Here is a 21148-nt window from a genome sequence, read left to right as displayed (position 1 = left end):
CAGTGGTCACTGTACTGCCATATACGAGTGACGAACGTTAGAATCACACAGTGTTATGTGTCAACTATATCTCAATAAAGTTGGGGAAAAAAGAAAGGGTTGGAATTATTTCCTCTTCGGCTTTTGGGTAGAATCAAAGAGTGGTGGGTAGGGCCCTCCCGGTGGAGCTGACCCAGACCGCCTTGGTGATGGGGAAGACGCAGCCCAGCTGGGGTGTGTGGGCTGGTGCAGAGAAAGCCTTTTCTCTATGGGCCGGGACAACCTGTTCCAAACAAACTGGGTTACCCCGGCGCTGATCACCACCGGGACACTGGCTGGGTTATCCTCGGCCAGCTTTTGGGTTCCAGCAGCCAGGCTGTTTTTCCTCCAGTGACACCTACAGCGGGGTTCGTCCTTCCTGCACCAGATCCCTGTACAGGTCAGGTCTGGTGTTCCCTTCCCAAGCGTCTGAGCTCTGCTTCTCTTAGCTGTGCCAGGCTCAGAAGTTCTAAGACAAGACATGTCCTATGCTGCCACCTGTGAGGAGCGGAGAGGGGGAGACTGGATGGGAAGAAGGGTGTTTTTTTTTCTTTTAGGTTGTGCCGGGTCTTCGCAGTTGTATGTGTGGGCTTTCTCTGATCGGTCAGGGTGGGAGCTATTCTTTGTTGCGGCTTGCGGGCTTCTCATTGTGCTGACTTCTCTTGCTGTGGAGCACTCGATCTAGGGCGTGTGGGTTCAGTAGTTGCAACACGTGGGCCCTAGAGCATGGGCTTAGTAGTGGCGCACGGACTTAGTGGCTGCTCAGCATGTGGAGTCTTCCTGGACCAGGGATCAAACCTGTGTCCCCTGCATTGGCAGGCGGATTCTTATCCACTGCACCACAAGGGAAGTCCTGGGAAGAAGGATTTCAAGGTGGCTTGAGTCAATGATTTGCAAAACTGGGAGTCATCCAGGTCTCAGGACATGTCAATGAACACGTTAGCAAGGAAGAGAAGGCAGTTAGGCATGGTAGGAAGTGTTCCTGGAGAAGGAGCCGAAACATCCCGGCTTTAGCGTGGGCTCTGAGCTCAGCAGCTGTGTGACCTGAGGCAAGCCACAGAAAGAGGGACCAGGCCTTGACTGTGGCTCTCAGTCTCTCAGAGGGTCAAGACTCCCAGCGATCACTCCTTGTAGCTCTATTATTCATCGCTCGAGAATAAACGACTGTGACTTTGCGGGTGTTGTAGGTGTGGGCTTCGTGCAGGGCTGTCAAGATGTCAACCTTCTGGCAGTATCTGAAGGGAAGATTCAGGTCCTGGCTCTGAGGGAATTCTAGAAAGCCTCTCTTTTCCTGCTTCTCCCCATTCTCCAATAAAGACGGTAAGAAAAAAGGATGAGGAATGGTCGTCGTCGTTGTTCAGTCGCTCAGTCGTGTCTGACTCTTTACGACCCCATGGACTGCAGCAAGCCAGGGGATGGGGGGATGGGGAAATGGGGGATGGGCGTGAGGGATGACAGTGGGGGGGATGGGGATGAGGGGTGAGGGTTGGGGGAATGGGGAGTGGGGAGGAGGGGATGTGGGGTGGGGGCATGAGAGGATGAAGGGATGGGGATGAGGTGAGGATGAGCACCTAGGCCACTGACGTGGTGGAAGGCTGTGGCCTGCCGTCTTTACCCCCCTCCTCTTTTCCTGCCCTCACGCATGGGGTAGGTTGCTTTTGGTGCAACTCATCAAAGTAATGCTATGCAAGGTGGTCAGTGCTGGCCAAGAAAGGTGGTTGTCTTGTAGCAGCTGCTCCCCTCTAAGAACGTGAGGGTCCCCCCGCCTTCCTCACTCCCATGGGATTTAGGAGAACATCTCCTCAGCTTCAGCCTCAAGGAGCAAAGCCCACATGGAGCTGGTTTCCTAGGGGAAGGCAGAGGGAAGTAAGAAGGAACAGACTCTCAGTCCCCTACATGAGGCTCCCCTTGCAGGCCCCAGGGCTCGGGACACAGACCGCCAGAGCCTCCCACGGACTCTCAGTGTGTTTGTAGATGGCTGATGAGCAAGACTGCGTTCTTCCTGGCTGTGTCTGTCAGTCCGGATGGCTCCCAAATGGGACAGAGGGGCAGCATTTCCTGGGAAAATGAAGAAGTAGGGAAGGGCAACAGGTCTTGGTGGGGCTATGGTGTAGGGAGGAGGCAGGAAGGGGGACAGATGAAAGGGGAGGGGGGACACAGACAGGCTTGTCAGAACACGGGTGGGAAACCCCTGACCATGAGGCTGGCCAACCACGGCTGGTGGACTGAAGTCACAGCTCCCGCGGGGATCCTCACCTGGGTTCAGCAGCTCCACAACTTTGGACACATCCTTCTTTTCTCCAAGCCTCAGTTTCCTCACTTTGCAAATGGGGAGGGGGGGAGATGAGGGGGGTGGCCCCATCAATCCACAACGCTCCCCTCCACTCTTGGGGTTCCCATGCCCAGTGGTTCCCTCTTTGCAGAGGGCCCCTGGGGACAGCCCTCAAGCCTCCCCAGACCTGCAGGGGTGGCCTTGGGACCAGAGTCTCGTTTCTTCCATGTAACTACCCATTACACGGAGCCACTCTCCACCAAGCAGGGCTCCGGCAGCTTTATTATAAGTTTATTACATGCTAATTCAAGCAAATAAATTTGCCCCAGCTGTGAAGCAGAGGAGATTAATAACCTCAAAGATTACTTTGCTGCTTTGATGAGTTTCTTGAGCAGAGTATATTTAGGAAGAGCAACTAGATTAGTCAAAACCCCTTTTATTAGTAGTGACACTGTGCAAACGACTCTATATGACTGGAATACCAACTACTTAACTCCCTGACCTTCGTATTCAAATAAACACATCTTATTATAGCAACACGCCTTCTGGGTCCACACACAGAGGCAACTGTTGGCCGAGGAGCGGGCGGTGGGACAGCTGGCTTGCAAACTTGTTTGGAGAGGGGGACGGGCTCTGGGTGGACATCTTCCTTGACCTGTCTTCACCCTTGGACTGGCTCAGGGCCCGAGGGAATGCTCTGGATATCCCAGGGCTTAGAAGAGTCAGTTCTCAAATGAGGGGAAATGATTTGCCCAAAGTCAGAGAATTAACCACATGGCCTCTATAGCTCTGCCCCCTAGATCTCCACTCCAGAATCAGTTTTGCAGCAAGGGACGGGGCCGCTTCTGGTGGAAACTGCGAAGGTGACCAAATCCGTTCCGGGGACACTCTGACCCCTCACTTTTACTCAAGTATGTGACCTCTTCTTCCCTTCCCTGCTTGGGAATCCCACCTCCCCAGGTTCAGGAAAGAAGGATATAGGCGGCATGTAACCAGGGATGCTGGCATCTCCTGCCAGGGAAGGGAAAGAGTGCTCCTTATGTTGATCCTCAGCTGAACACAACAAACCCAGCCCTGAGGTCCCATCCCTGAATCCCAATAAGCCCATGAAGGAGGCCCCACCCTTGGGTGTTTTCCTGAAGAAAGACACCGGGGCTCAGAGGGACTTCCTTAGTGGTCCGGTGGCTAAGACTCCATGCTCCCAATGCAGGGGCCTAGGTTTGATCCCTGGACAGGTAACTAGATCCTACATGCCCCATCTAAGACCCAGTGCAGCCAAATAAAGAAGAAGAAAGACACCAGGACTCAGAGAGTTTAAGCCACTTCCCCTGAAATGCCCTTCTCCCACTTCACTCTTGGGAAATATGGACAAGTCTCTCCTGATTCAATTCACTTTTCGCCTTCTTAGTGAATCTCCCTTGCATGCTCCTCTCTCCACAACCCAGTAGCGCTGACTGCAATGAATGGTGCTGATCTGCTTATGACTTGTCTCTGTTATTTGATTGCTCCTTAAAAGCAAGCGCTGGGTCTCTTTATCTTCACATCCTGTGAGCCTGGCAGAGGCCCAGTTGGTAGCCAGTACTCAACAACGCTGGCAAAGAATTGGCATTGTTCTGGATATTCTGGGTCCAGTGGGCACTCTATGCAGTGCCATTCATCCTGTGTCTGACCGTAATGATTGACAATTTTTGGGGAAAAAAATAGCCAGAGCTCCCTGATACTACTCAACAAAAAACTGTAGATGTAAAAGAAAAAAAAAAAAACACAACAACAACAAACCCAAATAATGTAGAGAACTACAGGAAAAAAAAAAAAAAGATGAAAACATATCTCAAATGTAGAACCAAAAGCAGCATTTATAAAAGATTCAATTATGTAAAAATTCAGATTTTTTTTCCCCATAAGCTAAGTGTAGGTTCTTTTCCCATATTGTGTCTGCCTATATTCCTGGTCAGCCAATTAATTTCATCCCAAACTTTAAAAACCATTTTCAGGGTGAAAGACTTGCCAGCAGAGACGCTTGGGTTATATGATGGCTTATTATTTGGAGGGTGTCGCAGGGACAGGCCCCTCAAGACTTCACTCTGTGCTTCTTTCCTTAGTAATGAAACTCTGAAATTTTATAGCAAAATATTACATTTCTCAGTGTTCCATGAAGCTAATGGGTCAGGATATAAATATAAGTAGTGTGTGCAACTTCCAGGTCCTGCCCTTGATGAGAAGTGGCTTCCTCTCTCCTCTTCTTGCTGGCCGCCACGAGACAGGCTCTGGGCAGCTGTCCAGATCCCAAGATAGGAGTCAGTGTCGAGGGTTCCGCAGTAGAAAGGTGAAAGGGGCACCCTAGAGCCAACACATCAGCCCCAGAGAGCTCACTGGAATATTAAGTGTGAAGTCTATGTTATTGCTATTTTAGGGTCTTTGGTATAGCATCAAGCCTCTATTCTAATTATAGAACACTTTCATATGAATAACCAAGAATTGGCCCAGAGTCTTGATATCACAGAACTTGAATATTCTGGTGCTTACACTACTCTGAGTGTGTTTAGGAGCTGCTCAAATTGTAATAGATTGATATTCAAAGATTTCTTTTAGGATAACTTGCTTTGTGAACGTGACTTTGCAACCTTGTAAATATTTTTTACAATTATAAAAATTTAAAAACTAATCCATAAAATAATGAACTGGTTCAAAATTGGGAAAGGAGTATGTCAAGGCTGAATATTGTCACCCTGCTTATTTAACTTATATGCAGAGTATATCACGCAAAATGCCAGGCTGTATCAACTATAAGCTGGAATCAAGATTGCCAGGAGAAATATCAACAATCTCAAATATGCAGATGATACCACTCTAATGGCAGAAAGCAAAGAAAGAGCAGAAAATTCTTAGTTCAGTTCAATTCAGTTCAGTCACTCAGTCGTGTCCAACTCTTTGCAACCCCATGAACTGCAGCATGCCAGGCCTCCCTGTCCATCACCAACTCCCAGAGTCCACCCAAACCCATGTTCATTGAGTCGGTGATGCCATCCAACCATCTCATCCTCTGTCATCCCCTTCTCCTCCTGCTCTTAATCTTTCCTGGGATCAGGGTCTTTTCAAATGAGTCAGCTCTTTGCATCAGGTGGCCAAAATATTGGAGTTTCAGCTTCAGCATCAGTCCTTCCAATGAACACCCAGGACTGATTTCCTTTAGGATGGACTGGTTGGATCTCCTTGCAGTCCAAGGGACTCTCAAGAGTCTTCTCCAACACCACAGTTCAAAAGCATCAATTCTTCCGCGCTCAGCTTTCTTCACAGTCCAACTCTCACATCCATGCATGACTACTGGAAAAACTAAGGTGTAAGCGTCTTTTAATTTCATGGCTGCAGTTACTATCTGCAGTGATTTTGGAGCCCAGAAAAATAAAGTCTGACACTGTTTCCCCATCTATTTGCCATGAAGTGATGGGACCAGATGCCATGATCTTAGTTTTCTGACTGTTGAGCCAACTTTTTCACTCTCCTCTTTCACTTTCATCAAGATTTTCTTTAGTTCTTCTTCACTTTCTGCCATAAGGGTGGTCTCATTTGCATATCTGAGGTTATTGATATTTTTCCCGGCAATCTTGATTTCAGCTTGTGCTTCATCCAGCTCAGCGTTTCTCATGATGTACTCTGCATAGAAGTTAAATAAGCAGGGTGACAATATACAGCCTTGACGTGCTCCTTTTCCTATTTGGAACCAGTCTGTTGTTCCATGTCCAGTTCTAACTGTTGCTTCCTGACCTGCATACAGGTTTCTCAAGAGGCAGATCAGGTGGTCTGGTATTCCAATCTCTTTCAGAATTTTCCACAGTTTATTGTGATCCACACAGTTAAAGGCTTTGGCATAATCAATAAAGCAGAAATAGATGTTTTTCTGGAATTTTCTTGCTTTTTCGATGATCCAGTGGATGTTGGCAATTTGATCTCTGGTTCCTCTGTCTTTTCTAAAACTCTTCTTAAAAACTTAAGAGAAAACTCTTAAGTTCCTACTAAAGAGCCTCTTGATGAAGGTGAAAGAGGAGAGTGATAAAGTTGGCTTAAAACTCAACATTCAAAAAACTAAGATCATGGCACTCAGTCCCATCACTTTATGGCAAATAGATGGGTAAAAATGGAAACAGTGACACATTTTATCTTCTTGGGCTCCAAAATCACTGTGGACAGTGACTGCAGCCATGAAATTAAAAGACATTTGCTTCTTGAAAAGAAAGCTATGAGAAGCCTAGACAGCATGTATTAAAAAGCAGAGACATCACTTTGGAGACAAAGGTCCATATAGTCAAGGCTTTGGCTTTTCCACTAGTCATGTAGAGATGTGAGAGTTGAACCATCAAGAAGGCTGAGCGCTGAAGAATTGACGCTTTTGAACTGTGGATCTGGAGAACACTTTTGAGAGTCCTTTGGACTGCAAGGAGATCGAACCAGTCAATCCTAAAGGAAATCAACTCTGAATATTCATTGGAAGAACTGATGCTGAAGCTCCAATACTTTGGCCACCTGATGTAGAGAGCTGACTCATTGGAAAAGGCCCTGATGCAGGGAAAGACTGAAGGCAGGAGGAGAAGAGGGCAGCAGAGGATGAGATGGTTAGATAGCATCACAAACCCAATGGCCACGAAGCTGAGCAAAATGTGGGACATAATGAAGGGCAGGGAAGCCTGGTGCGCTGCAGTCAGCCCATGGGGTTGCAAAGAGTCAGACTGAGTGGCTGAACAACCACCATGGTTACAAGATGATTCGAAACTTTGTGTCACTTGATAAGATACGTTAGAAAACATAGCATTACTTACTGTGAAATTCTTCTTAAAAGGTATTGCCTGAAATGAATCATGAAGCATCAGAAAACCCAAACTGAGGGACTCTGCAAAACAACTTGCCTATAATTGTCCACAGTGTCGAGGTCAGGAGGGAGACCGATGAAGCATGATACATGCAAAGCAGGGTCCTAGACTCAATATCTTTTGCAACACAGGACATCACCTGGGATCACTGGTGAAGCTTGGATTGTCTGGTAGAAATAAGTCAGCGTTAATACCCTAACTTAATGGTTGTTTTACGATTACCTAGGGGAGTGCCACTGTTGTGGGGAATTTGTGCTAAAGGATTGTGTGTTTGCGTGTATGCACAGGGGGCTGCTAGTAGTGATAGGACATGTTAGCCATTCATTCTCATACGGTGAAAGGAAAACAGTTATTTATTTTATTCTTTTGATGAGTCATATATGCAATTTTAACTTTTCTAGTAGCAACGTTTTTAAATGTTTTATTTTATATAAGTTTTATTTTATTAATTGTTTTTGGCCGTGCTGGGTCTTTATTACTGTGTGCAGGTTTTCTCTGGTTGCAGTGAGCAGAGGCTACTCTCTTTGTGGCATGCGACCTTCTCATTGCAGTGGTTTCTCTAAAAAGGTTCTTCTTTAATTGGTTAAGTTATTTAGTTTTGGCTGTACCGGGTCTTAACTGATTTGCATGGGCTTTCTCAAGCTGTGCAGAGCAGGAGCAGCTCCCTAGTAGTGGGGCGCGGGCTTCTCATTGCGTCAGCCTCTCTTGCTGCTGAGCACAGGCTCCCGGTGTCCGGGCTTCAGCAGTTTCAGCACGCAGGCTCAGCATTTGCGGTCCGAGGGCTCTAGAGCGCAGGCTCAGGAGTCGTGAGGCATGCGCTTAGTTGCTCTGGGTACGCGGAATCTTCCCAGACCTGCGGTGGAACCCATGTTACCTACTCTGGCAGGTGGATTCTAACCCACTGAGCCACCAGGGAAGTCCCAGAAACGTTCTTTGCACTATTCTTGCAAAACTGTTTTTGTGAATCTGACGTTATTTTAAGATTAAAAAAATATCTTTAGTGTTCAAAAAAAGCAAGCTGTTTATAATAGCTCTCAAAAGGGAAAACAACCCCGATGTCCATCAGCAGACGAACAGATGAATAAAATTTGGTGCATCCACACAATGGAGTATAATTTGCTAATCGAAAGGAATGAAGTACCGACACGGATCACGACAGGAAAGAACCTGGAAACCACTGTGCTCAGTGGAGGAAGCCAGCCGGAAGAGCACGCGTTGTATGATGCCATTTATAAGAAGCTTCTGGAACAGATGAATATACAGAGACAGAAACTAGCTTAGTAGTAGCCAGGGGGTGGAGCGACGGGGTCAATGGGAGTGACTGCTAATGGGTATGCAGTCTCTTTTTGGGGTAATGAAAAGTGTTCTAAGATTGGTTATGGTAATCATTGCATAACTCTGTGAAGACACTAAAAACTATTGAATTATACACTTTAAATTAAATGGGTGCATTGGATGGTATATGAATTATATATCAATAAAACTGTTATCCCCCAAAAGAAAAAAATCAAACTGCATAGGCATGATTCACCACTACATAAATTCCAGTATAATCTCAGTCTGGTAAGATTTGTTTGGGAAAAACAATGAAGTGTCTACCAAATTTGGTTCAATTCAGCATGTATGTGTGGTGTACCTACTGAACAGCAGAGGTTTTGGTTTGTATTTACTTAAGAATGTATTTACTTATTTGGTCACACTGTGTGGCCTGTGGGATCTTAGTTCCCTGACCAGAGATCGAACCTGTGCCCCTTGCAGTGGAACCTGGGGAGTCTTAACCACGGGACCACCAGGGAATTTCAAAGCAGAATCTTAAAAAGGTAGCAAGTGGCCAGGCTTTGTGCTAAAGTTTGAGACTCAGAAGACACGTGGGACTTCCCTGGTGGTCAAGTGGTTAAGAATCTGCCTTCCAGTGCCAGGGATGCAAACTCGATACGTGGTCAGGGAATTAAGATTCCACATGCCGCAGGGCAGCTAAGTCCAGGCACCGTGACTAGTGAAAGCCTGCAGGTCACAAGGAAGACCGAGCACAGCCAAAAAACAAAAGAGGAAGACGCATGCCGTGATGCCGTCCAGGAGCTCAGACAGGGCAGCCGTTTCAGGGCTGTTGGCTCACCGCCATCACAGAAGGGAACACAGGGGCTGTGGGAGCCCGGGACGGGGGCACTCGCCCGTTCCTTCTAGAAGGCTTCCTGGAGGCCCCAACTTAGAGCAGCGCAGAGAGGGATGAGGAGGTGAGTCAGGCGGCAGAGGGCACTGCAGAGAGAGGGTGCGGCAGGCAGAGCAGGCAACCTGAGCCACAGGACACAGAGCAGGCCCTGCATGGCGTTCTTGGGAAACCGCAAGGAGTCAGGCGGAGGGGGAGGGGCGGGGAGGGCAGGTGGGCAGGTGGGCAGCATGGAGCCACTAGGGGCCAAGGTAAAAGGAGGCCCCGAGCGGGCAGACTCCCAGGGTGCAGAATGACCACGAAACAGGTCATCCGCAGCTTCCAGAAGGCTAACGGGAGCCGGGACGCAGGAGACAGTCGTCAGGGCCTGTTTTAGTAGAGGGGCAGACTGCTGTCCCCTGGACTGTCTGTCCCTCCGTGGGTTACCTGGCCCCCTCGCTGGGCTCACAGGCCGTGGGGCTTCTCTGTCCCCCGGGATCACCCTGCAGAACTGGTCTCGCCCGCTCAGTTCCCTGGAGTCCCGCTGTCACTTGATTCTCCTGGAAGCCAGCTGCCGTGAGGGTGGAAGCGGGCGGGGTGGGGAGCAGGCTGCAGAGAGGGGTCTCCTTTATGCTCCAGATGGAGGTCTAGGCGCACCGCCCCCCCGGCCCAGCCCTGCCACCTTCTTGAACTGAAGGCGGAGTTGGTTCATCCTGGAGGCTCCTGGGAGGGGAGACGGGGAGGAGAGAGGCGAATAAAGGAGCCCTTTGCTTCTTCACAGGAGCATAGCTGTAGGGGTCCCAGGTGAGGGGGCAGGATGGAGCTGAGGAGGCAGTGGGGCAGGAGGGGTTTGTAGCTGGGGACCATTCAGTGGAAGATTCTGGAAAGTATTTATACTAAAGCCTGTGAGCTATAGAAACACCCACTCCATCTCTGATACAGTTGGTGGCATGATTTCTGTTTCACAGAAGGAGCAGCAGAGGGGGTGCTGGGAGGTTCAGTAGCTTGCCCAAGGTCACAAAGCGGGCTTTGGAGACGCAAGAATGGCTGGTTCTGAAGCCTGCGTGGTATAGGATGTATATACACAGCACTGGACAGCCTCAAAGATCCTCCCAACTGAGCCGAACCAAGAGAGGGCTGCAGGCATGGAAGCCATCAGCAGGCCCTGAAGGCGGCAGGAAATGCTTCAGAGCTCCGTGTCCATGAGTGGGCTAAATGGCCAGGTGGTCCATTGATCCATCCAGTCCCCAGATTTCACGTTGGGTCCAGCATGCGTCCAGAACTTTTCACAGCTGGACTGGTAGGTTTCCAGTTGCTGGGACTGGAAAACTCAGATAAGTCATGGCACTTGCCCAGAGGCAGGGACAGAAATGGATGTATAACCCACACACAGAGGTCGAAGCCAGCACGGCCCTCAGTGAGAGGATGTGTGAGAGCTGGGGCTCTGGGGGTGGGAGCAGGCAGGCTTCACAGTGAGTTGGGTGTTGCCTCAGGGAATTCACCCCCGTCCCAGGCTCTCAGAGCTGCATACCTGGGGTCCCCAGCACCCCAAATGGACCCTCTCTGCTCCCTCACCGAGCACTCAAATGGAGGCACAGTTGCAGAGGGCCAGCTCACGGACATCATCCAGGACTACCTGGGGGGCAGATTATAGTCAGAAGGTTGCCTGGCACTTGATCAGTCAGAGCAAGTGGGGCTGGTCGGAGCTGACGTTTACCCGTGACAGCTAAGAAAGTATGGCACACTCCCCTCTGCAGGATGAGAATCTAGAAACGCCTGGGTGCAGAGCTCTGCATCCGCTGGCACCTTACAGAGGCCCTGCCCGTGGCTGCAACACTTCAAGCTTGCTGTGTGAGACTTCCTTTCCCCATGAGATGGGCTGTGGCTCGGAGGCTCTCCTTGGGTCTCTGCTTTCCTGACTAAATGATGCATCTCTCTGCCTAGCTGTCATTTCTAGTGTAACTCCTCCAGAAAGAGTTTTTTTTTTTTTTTTTGGAGCCGGGAAGATTTTATTCAAGACTATTGAAATTGAGTCAAGACTATTGCAACAGAGGAGGGAGATTGGATTCAACACCCTCGAGGCAAAAGGTGGAGGAACTTTAAGCAGTGGGATAAGCTGATGGTGACGTACTACAGACCTTTGGGTGGAGGATTGATCAATGTGAATAGGACATCAACGTTTGCTAACTGTGTGTGTATGCTCAGTCCTGTCTGACTCTTTGTGACCTCCTTGGACTGTAGCCCACCAGGCTCCTCTGTTCATGGGATTCTCCAGGCAAGAATACTGGAGTGGGTTGCCATTTCCTACTCCAGGGGATCCTCCCGACCCAGGTATCGAACCTGCATCTCTTGTGTCTCCTGCACTGGCAGGCGGATTCTTTACTACTGAGCTACCCTCAAGAGAGATCTTGATTTCCTCCTCTGCCAGCGCTTCAGGAACACCGGAGGCCGGACAGTTATCCTCACAGCAACACGCCCCATAACCACCTCTTCGAACGACAAATTCATCAAACTTACCCATTCATACACATCCTTTGCTTCTTTTAGATATGATCTTTACTGCAATTCTTGGTGAAAGCTGTCCCGCACCTAGACTCCCCGTCCCCTTGTATAAAAAATTGCCTCCTTTAGCCTGAAAAAAAACACTTCAGATCATACAATTGTGTACATATGTGCTTTCAAAAACCTTCAATAAAATGCTCAATTTATAAAAGAGAACTGTAAGGTAAGTGATTTATAATACAATGATGTAACCTTATATATAAGAGTTTGGGAATGACTACGGCAGAGGACGGAACCAAGCGGTCAGGTGCCCTATCACGCATAGTCGCCATCCAGCTGACGCTGTAAATGCGGACTGGCCGGTCGGCGACTGGCCTTCGATGGCTCGCTTCTCGGAACTGGTGAAGCACTCGGCAAACTTCTGAACGAAGCAAAGCATGCTCTCCTCTCTGTTGCACGGTCGTTACCTTCCTGCCAAAGCTGTGAACTGAAATTCTGCAAAACATACTTGGAGCGGATTGTAAAAGAAAAGTAGGCCAAAGTCCCAGATAACTACAGATTGGTTTCTCATCTACACGGATATCCTGAGGGACGCTTCGAGGCCGCACCCACATTGGGTGGGACGCAGGTCAAGTCACCCTTACGTGGGACTGTCCTACACATCACGGCATCCACAGCTCGGGCCCTGTTTGCTAAGGGGCAGTGGTGCCCTGTGACCACCAGGATGGCCCACAGATTTCCCAAATACCCACGTGACAACCTCTTGGAGGGCATCAGAAAGGGCAGTAATATGTTTGAGGAGCAGGGACATGGTCGGGCTCATAGCACTGCGTGCCCACAGGCAGCTGTTGAGGGGTGGGCAGGGAGACGTCACTGGAGGCTCTGGCAGAGGTGCACGCGAGAGGTCAGTAGGGGAAGGGCATTGGGGCAGGACTCCGGGGCACAGCAGAGCCTGGCACACCCTGTGGGCTGGGAAGCCTTCGGGCCCGCAGACCACTGATCCGTGTGGGAGGGGGCAGGCCCGGCTGGAGCAGGGGTAGGAGTCGGGCTCTGGCAAAGAAAGAGATTCACTCTGGCCTGCAGTTCCCCAGAGCTGGGACCTGGTATCGGAGCCCTGAACCATCAGCTGCCCCCAGAGCCCCACACCAGCTGCCTGACTGCCGAAGCCCCAGCTTGGACACACAGCCTCACTTCCCAGTGGAGAAGAAAAGGATGCCAGACAGAGGTAGGTGCAGCTGCCCCTAGGACTCCGAGCGGCAGCAGTTCATTCATGGCTCCGTCCTGAGGGCACTGCCGCGGCCCCACCATCCTGCCCCTACACGTGGCACCTCTGTGTCTTCCCGGGCCTGGAGTACAAGGACAGCGGGCAGAGGGGACGGCTCAAGGAGCTCTCAGGCTGAATTCCCAGGCTGGCCCTGCCCCGCCTGGCTGACCCAGCCGGGCCCCACCTCTGCGGGCACGGCGAGGACAGCCTCCAGCCCCAAGGGGCCTGGCTTTACAGCCCTTACAAACCAGGCCTGCTCGCTTCTCACTTCTCGCCCGTTTCCCCTTGGGGGTGTGTTCAAGGAAATACCTACAGTCAAAACTTACGGAAAGACAACTAAAATCTTTCCTGAGGTGTTTCAAACAATTCCAAATGACGATTCTATTTAAATTTTCTTGAGAGAGAGAGCAGGCTTGGAAGGCTGCGTAGATCTTAGAGCAACCTAACGAGGGAGGTGTTGTTTTTCCATTTCTTACTCACACACACACACACACACACACACACACACACACACACAGATACAGACACACTACACACACACACACACTATTACAGCTCTCCTTTCTCCTTCTAATCCCAGCTCTTGCGGGCTCTTGTCTTTCTCCCCACCCCTCCCTTTTCACATCAATTCATTTCTCTTTTGGCCGTTACGGGGGCTCCTGTCTTGGGGAGGACAGTTCTCCCCTCACCCCAGATCTGCACAGCTGAGACCCAGACTGGCAAAGATGCCATGCTTCTTGGAGGGTGTGGGAACAGGCAGGCACTCAGGAGAAGGGCCAGCTTTTTATACGGTCATTCATTGACCGTGGTGACGTCGACCCCCGTCCGGTTAGACTTCCTATGACACCACGCTTCCGCAGACCCTGGACACACACCATCCTTCCTATGCTCTCACAGAAAGAGCCACACAAGCTGGTTTCCATGACCCCCTTCACCTAATTCTCTCGTGGGCATTTTTACATCTCTTCAATATCAAGTTCTGATATTCATAGCCATGACTCTGATTAGCGCAAGACGTCAAAGTGCCTTTTGAATCATTAAAGAAAGATTAAATTACATTCAGGATAGTTTCAGCATGAAGTATAGCTGAACTAATTCAGATTCTCTGAAAATTGGCAATATGATAAATTGCAACTTTACACAAGCCAGAGTGTTCAGCCTGTGTAAAAGCTCAGCAGAGCTAGGCCACTCTAAGCCATGAGGCCACAGGAACCCATAAACACACAGGAAGGTCTGGGCAGGAGACAGAGCTGCAGCCCCAACCAGCCAAATGCTGTCACCACCCCGTAAATCTCCCGGAAACTCAAACAGCCGTTAACGTTTGTAAGTGATGCTCTCATAATCACTGCCATCTATCTGGGCTTGGCTGAGGACAGGGTCGTTTGGTTAATGCAGGATTCCATCTTCATTGCTCTGTAACTAGTTTTTAATCAGCAATGATTGCTAAGCTGGGATGCTGTGGGCTGGCTCGCCTGCTCTTTCCTCAGAGAGTGCCTGCTGACATGTCACAGCAATTAGCCAGAGACCGGCGGGAGAGATGGTCAGGGCAGCCCCAAGCATCTTCCTCTCCCCAGCGGGGGCGCTCTGACCCCCAGCCACCTTCGGAGAGTTGCTGGAGGGTATTGGCAGGTGAGAGACTCCCTCAAAGAGGCATCTATTCTGACTGTTGCTTTCGACTTGCCCGACAGTTTAAATTTTGCTTCCCTGGTGGCTCAGATGGTAAAGCGTCTGCCCGCAGTGCGGGAGACCCGGGTTCAATCCCTGGGTAGGGAAGATCCCCTGGAGAAGGCAATGGCAGCCCACTCCAGTACTCTTGCCTGGAAAATTCCATGGACAGAGGAGCCTGGTGGGCTGCAGTCCATGGGGTGGCAAAGAGTTGGACACGACTGAAGCGACTTCACTTTCACTTTCTTTCAGGATGTAGAGGAGGTGATGAGTCGTCTAGCTATTATGTAATCAGTTCTGACCATCAAAGAAAAATTGATTGGAAGTGATAAGGATCTTCGAGAGGGCTTCCCTGGTGGCTCAGTGGGAAAAAAATTCGCCTGCCAGTGCAGGAGATGCAAGTTTGATCCCCAGTGCAGGAAGATCCCACGTGCTGAGGGACAGCTGAGCCTGTGAGCCACACCTATTGAGTGTGTGCCCTAGAGCCCCGGGGCGGGGGTTTGGGGGGACAGCTACTGAGCCCACGTGGCCCAACTACTGACGCCCGAGCACTTAAGAGTCTGTGCTTCACAAGAGAAGCCACCGCAATAAGAAGCCTGCACGCCATAATTAGAGAGTGGCCCTCGCTCTCCACGACTAGAGGAAAGGCTGAGCAGCAACTAAGAAACAGACCCAGCACAGCCAAAAATAAACAAACTAATTAACTAAAATAAAAAAAGAGAATCTTGGTGAAAGTGTCTTTATAATATTATATAGTAAGAGCAGAGATATATAAGAGCAGAAATGGGGAAGTTTTAACTTTCTTCTTAAGGGGAGGCAGAAAATAAAACATCCAGAAATAATATATAGTCATTTCTCCACATTACAAGATTTTGAAAGGGAAGATGAGGAGAGAAGTTGGGTGTTCCAGGATTTCCCAGGCAAGGATACTGGAGTGGGTTGCCATTTCCTTCTCCAAGGCATCCTCCTGACCTAGGGACCGAACCCACGCTTCCGTCTCCCACATTGCAGGCGGTCTCCTGCACTGAAGGTGAATTCTTTACCACTGAGCCACAGGGAAGCCCAGAGAAGCTGAGGGAGCTATTGAAAATGCACTTCTGGTTGGGCAGTCTCCATGATCCTCTTGAGGAAGACATGGCAAATAATCCTCAAGATCCCTGTGATGGCTGTACAAGTTTCCCAAAAAAGACTAAACACAACATTTTTAGCAGCTGTATAAAGCAGCAACAAAGAAGCAGCAGCTTTTTAGCACCCCAAGTGAAAGTCACAGTCGTGTCCGACTCTTTGTGACCCCATGGACTGTATAGTACATGGGATTCTCTAGGCCAGGATACTGGAGTGGGTAGCTGTTCCTTCTCCAGGGGGTCTTCCCAACCCAGGGACTGAACCCAGGTCTCCCACATTGCACGCAGATTCTTAACCGTCTGAGCCACAAGGGGAAGCCCTTATTTTATAGCAGTAGGTACTATATTGCTGTGGTTCAGTCACTAAATTGTGTCCGACTCTTTGCAACCCCATGAACCACAGCATGCCAGGCTTCACTGCCCTTCACTATCTCCCAGAGTTTGCTCAGACTCATGTCCATCAAGTCGGTGATGCCATCCAACCATCTCATCCTCTGTCGTCCCCTTCTCCTCCTGCCCTCAGTCTTTCCCAGCATCAGAGTCTTTCCCAAGTACTATAGCTCCTTGCATTTTCTGTTGGACTAATGAGTGTAACTTATTTTACTACCCACTTTATTTGTGATTTTGAGCATGTTTTCACATGCTTCGTAGGTTGAGCCATTTGGACTGACTCTTCCACAAATCACCTATTCCTGTCTTTCCCCCATGGGTTGCCTTCGTTTTATCAATTCATATGAACTCTATGTATACTAATCTTTGTCCTCTACATTGGGAAAAAGTGCTTTGTTCCCAAATCTGCCATTGGTCTATTTTAAATCCAAGTTTCTTGATCACGTGTAAAGAAAGTTTAGGGTTTTTTTGTTGTTAAAGGTTTTTATATTTTCTTCCATGGCTTTTATGAATGAATGATGCAGATTTTCTTGCAAGAATCTTTTTTCAAGTTTTACATTGAAATCCTTAATCCACCTGGAATTTATTTTTATGAATAATGTAGGTTGGAAGTCAACTCCTATTTTTCTCTCATTGGAAAGCCAGTTGTGTTTGTATTCTATATTATGTAACCTATCCTTTTTCAACAAAATTGAACTACCCATTACGTATATCATATGCTATTAAATTCTTCTAGATACAAGATCTATTTCTGGATTAAAAATTCTGTCTCACTAATCTATTTGACTTTTTCTGTACTTTTGCCACACCGATGAAAGTAAAGTGACTGAGGTAATCTTGACATCCAGTAATACAGGTAACATTTATTATCCTTTTAAATACTTTTCTTGCTATTTGAGGGTCATTTATTCTTTTTTTTTTTTACTCTTTTTTGTAACTTGAAGATTTATTTAAACAGTTAAAAATTCTGTAATGGTTTATAATCGTGTTTTCAATACAGTATATATAAAATTGGGGAGCACTAATGTTTTATATCTCTCCATTCAAGAATGTGATCTTTCCATTTTTTCAGATCTTGTCTTATGGCCTTTAATAGTATTTTATAATTTGCTTATTATACATTATATTCTTTTATAGTTTATCCCTAAATATATATTTTTATTTTCAGGTACTTATTACTGGATAGGTCAACTGATTTTTGTATATCTATCTTATAGCCAGTCGCCTTACCAAAGTTTTACACCAATCTCAGTAGCAATTTTTATGTATTTTCTAAAAACTCGAAATTTCTACGAATACAGTCATATCTTTATCTTTTCCTCCTAATGTTTATATAACTCTTATCTTATTGTTTTCTCTGGATCCTCGAAGATAATATTAAATAGCTATAGTGATAGCAGCACCTCTTATTTTCATTGAAATAGGTTTGGTGTTTCACTGCTGAGGATAATTGAGGGTAATTGTTGGGTTGGGTAGATAGTCTTAAATAGTATGTAATTCCTCTCTGTTTCAACTTTCCAAGATTTTATTAGGAATAACCATTATATTTTTAAATACTTTGTGAGCATACTGTTAATCCTATTTTTTCTCTTTTATCTTGCCAGTGTAACAGATTATGCTGATAGCTTTCTCGATATTGAAATATCTTGCAACCTTGAAATAAGCTGTACTTAGTCACAGTATAGTACACTCACGGTATATTGCTGGATTTCCCTTGGGAACACTGTATTTAGAATTTTTGCATCTGAGCTCCTAAGTCTGTAGACGTATTTTTGGTCTTATATCTATATTGGGTTTTGATATCAAAGCTGTGTTAGCTTTATAAAACAGATAGAAGAGCTTTTCATATTTTTAAAATCTTCTTAAATAGTTCAAAAACATTGGAATTATTAGTTAGATGAAACTCATTTGTAAACCCATTTGTACCTAGTCCATATTTCAATATTATATCTTTAATTCCTTTTTTGATATCTTCTCAGTAATAAATTTATTTTGACTTTCTACATCTCACCAGTTTCAGTAATTTATATAGCAGATAGGAAATTTTCAAATTCATCAAAAGTGTTAGGTTTGTTGTCAATAAGTATGCTTTGCGGTTACCTGTGGTCGTTTCCTTTCTTGTTCCTTATGTTGTTTATTTTTGCTCTTTTCTCTCTTATTTAGGATGATTCGTCTGTTTTATTGGTGTTTGGAAATATCCAACTTTTGGAGTTATTTATCCCTTCTAAGCCTTTGTTGTTTTCTATTTTATAGCTTTCAGCTTCTATCAGTTGCATCATTCTAGTTTTTTTAGCTGCTTTTTGCTAGGTTAAGATGAATAACAATATACAATTTTTCCATTTAATGGCATTTTAAAGCTATGCATTTTCCCCTGAGTACAGCTTTTGCTGTGTGTTATAGGTTCATGTATAATGTGTGCTTTTTGCTGCTTTCTAGACAGGTTATGTTTTCTTTAATTTTCCTCTTTGATCCAAGGATGGGATGTATGGAACTGTGGAACTATAATGGTTATAGCCATACTTTGTTTCTAATTTTATTGGATTATGATAAAGGAATGTAGACTATAAAATTGCTACTTTTTAGTTAATTAATATTAGTAATTATTATTCACAATTAATTAAAAATAACAATACTTATTATTTTGGCCAAGTATTGATAGTTGTACATACGGATATACAATAAAAATGTACATTTTTAGAAAAGATGGTATATAGGTGATGTGATCTTTTGCTAATTGCATTATTCCTCCATGTCTTCGTCTATTGAAAATGTCTAGTTCTGAGAAAGGAGTATTAGAATCTCCTTGGCAGTGAAAGCTCAGAGTCCTAACCACAAAATTGCCGGGGAATTCCCCAATTCTTCAGAGTCTTTTATCACTACAGAATATTCTGTTGAGTGCTTTCAAAGTTAAATACCACCGTCGTCTAATACTGGCATTTCAATTCGTGCCCTTTTTTGTTTGCACTTGCTTATTTCCCCTTTGCTGCCCCTTTGTCTTCGTCTTTCTTTGTCATTTGAGTGAGTTTCCATGATGGCACATTGCCGGGTTGTGCTTTTCTAAATGCATCCCTCTGTTTCGTAATGGTAGCAAATGCAATCCATTCTCATTTATTAGATAATGATGGATTCCCTTGACCAAATTCTTTACTTTGCTTATTATACTCGTATTTATCTTAACAGTGGTATTTCTTATTTTTCCAAGTTTTCGCTTAGCTTTCTATTCTATGTATTTTTCTATTCCTCCCTGAAGTTTGGTCTTCTCTGTGATTGATATTTTTCTGCCCCTTTTGGGGTACAGTTCATGGGCTCAGGCAACCAGGCGTGCTCAACACTGATAACTGAGCTTTGCTGCCAGGCTTGAGCCTGGGTTCTCAGTTCTGCCACTCAGCAGTAGTAGGACCCTCCCCAAACCACCCCCGCCTCCGCCTTGAACAGGAAGACGCGGGCAGCTGGTGCTCCTGCTCGCCACTCGCTCCTTAGGCTTCTGGACTAGGTTTGGGCTGAGCAATCAAAAATGATCTGAGAAAATGATCTTTTCCATGTCTTTGGCCCATTCCTCTCAGAATGCTAGGAAGCCATTTCTCAAATACGCTCTTATAGGTCTTCCATTTCTGTGGGACAGCAGGGTTTATATTATACTTTCCTTCTCTCCTGCCCTCAGTACAACAAAACACTGCAGAATGCTGAGGCTCTGCCTTTGGACACACAAGAGGTGGGCTAGACACCAAACTCTCCTGTCTCCAGGCTGAAATACAGAGGGGAACCTTCTACCATCTTATCTCAGCATTTGGTGTAGCAGAAATGTCCATATGCTAAAGCTGGAATAAACAGGAGACAGGAAATTGGAACAGGGACCCACAGAAGACATGCCCTGGGGACTACAGCTTATACTCAAGGTCTTGAGGAAGCATCTGCAAAGCTATACTTCATTGCTTACAAATCACCTTAAAAGCCAAGAAATCCCTCTGGCTCAGATCTGGTTTAGACCATGCCTTGATTGCTCCCACCAGGTCTTGAGACTTGCCCTCCACAAACTACATCTTAATTCTGTTTTCTCTCAGCCATGAGAAGTATCTATTTCTACGTCTCTAACTTTCTGATTCTACAACATTCATTTCATTAGGCAAAACTCTGAACTCCTCGAGGGCAAATGCAAGGTTCCTTCAGTCCCTACTCAAGCGTCACAGAAGTTGGTTCACTGCCGTCTCCTGCAGGCAGTTGAGAACTCTTTGAGGCCAGCTACCTCAACTGTGAGAATGGGCCACCTCAACTGCTCCCAACTGCGTGAGTGAGCCACCTCGTCTGGTCCTGCGATGTCACAGGACCATGGTGCTTATTTCTTGCTCATCCATGGGTTCTGCGGTGCCCTCCACCTGCTCTTCCACTGCAAGGCTTTCTTATCGCTTCATAAAATAGTTGCACAATGGAAAAGATACATATATACTTATATATATATGAGTATATACAGCAGAAAGTAACACAACATTGCAAATCAACTATGCGTCAATAAAATAATCACCACACATACACATACGCAAGTTCCACAAGCTCCCTGGGGACAGGGAGAGGGCTTCTTCTATGCTGGAGGCCCTGTGACCATGCTGAGGGGTTGAGGTAGGAGGCAGATGGGCCCCCTCAGGGTAAAGCAATTGGAGATTCATTCTCTATTGACCCAAACTCCACGACGAGAATAGCAGGACAACTAAGGGAAAAGTCTGGGCCCTCCTCAGGCCACGTACCTCTCATTGCCAAAGTCAGGAGGACCGCCCCTCCCCCCGTTGCCACCACCGCATATGCACAGAAAAGGCTCCTTGCAGGCCAGAAGGGGAGCCGTGTAAAAGGATGCTCTACCCAGATGCCTCCGTGGTAGGACCCATCTTAGCTGAGAGATGTGTAAACACA

The sequence above is a fragment of the Ovis aries genome, chromosome 11 (assembly GCF_016772045.2).
Source record: "Ovis aries strain OAR_USU_Benz2616 breed Rambouillet chromosome 11, ARS-UI_Ramb_v3.0, whole genome shotgun sequence".
Classification (NCBI taxonomy): domain Eukaryota; kingdom Metazoa; phylum Chordata; class Mammalia; order Artiodactyla; family Bovidae; genus Ovis; species Ovis aries.
The sequence above is the reverse complement of the archived record's forward strand: the minus strand, read 5'-3'. Positions refer to the sequence as shown.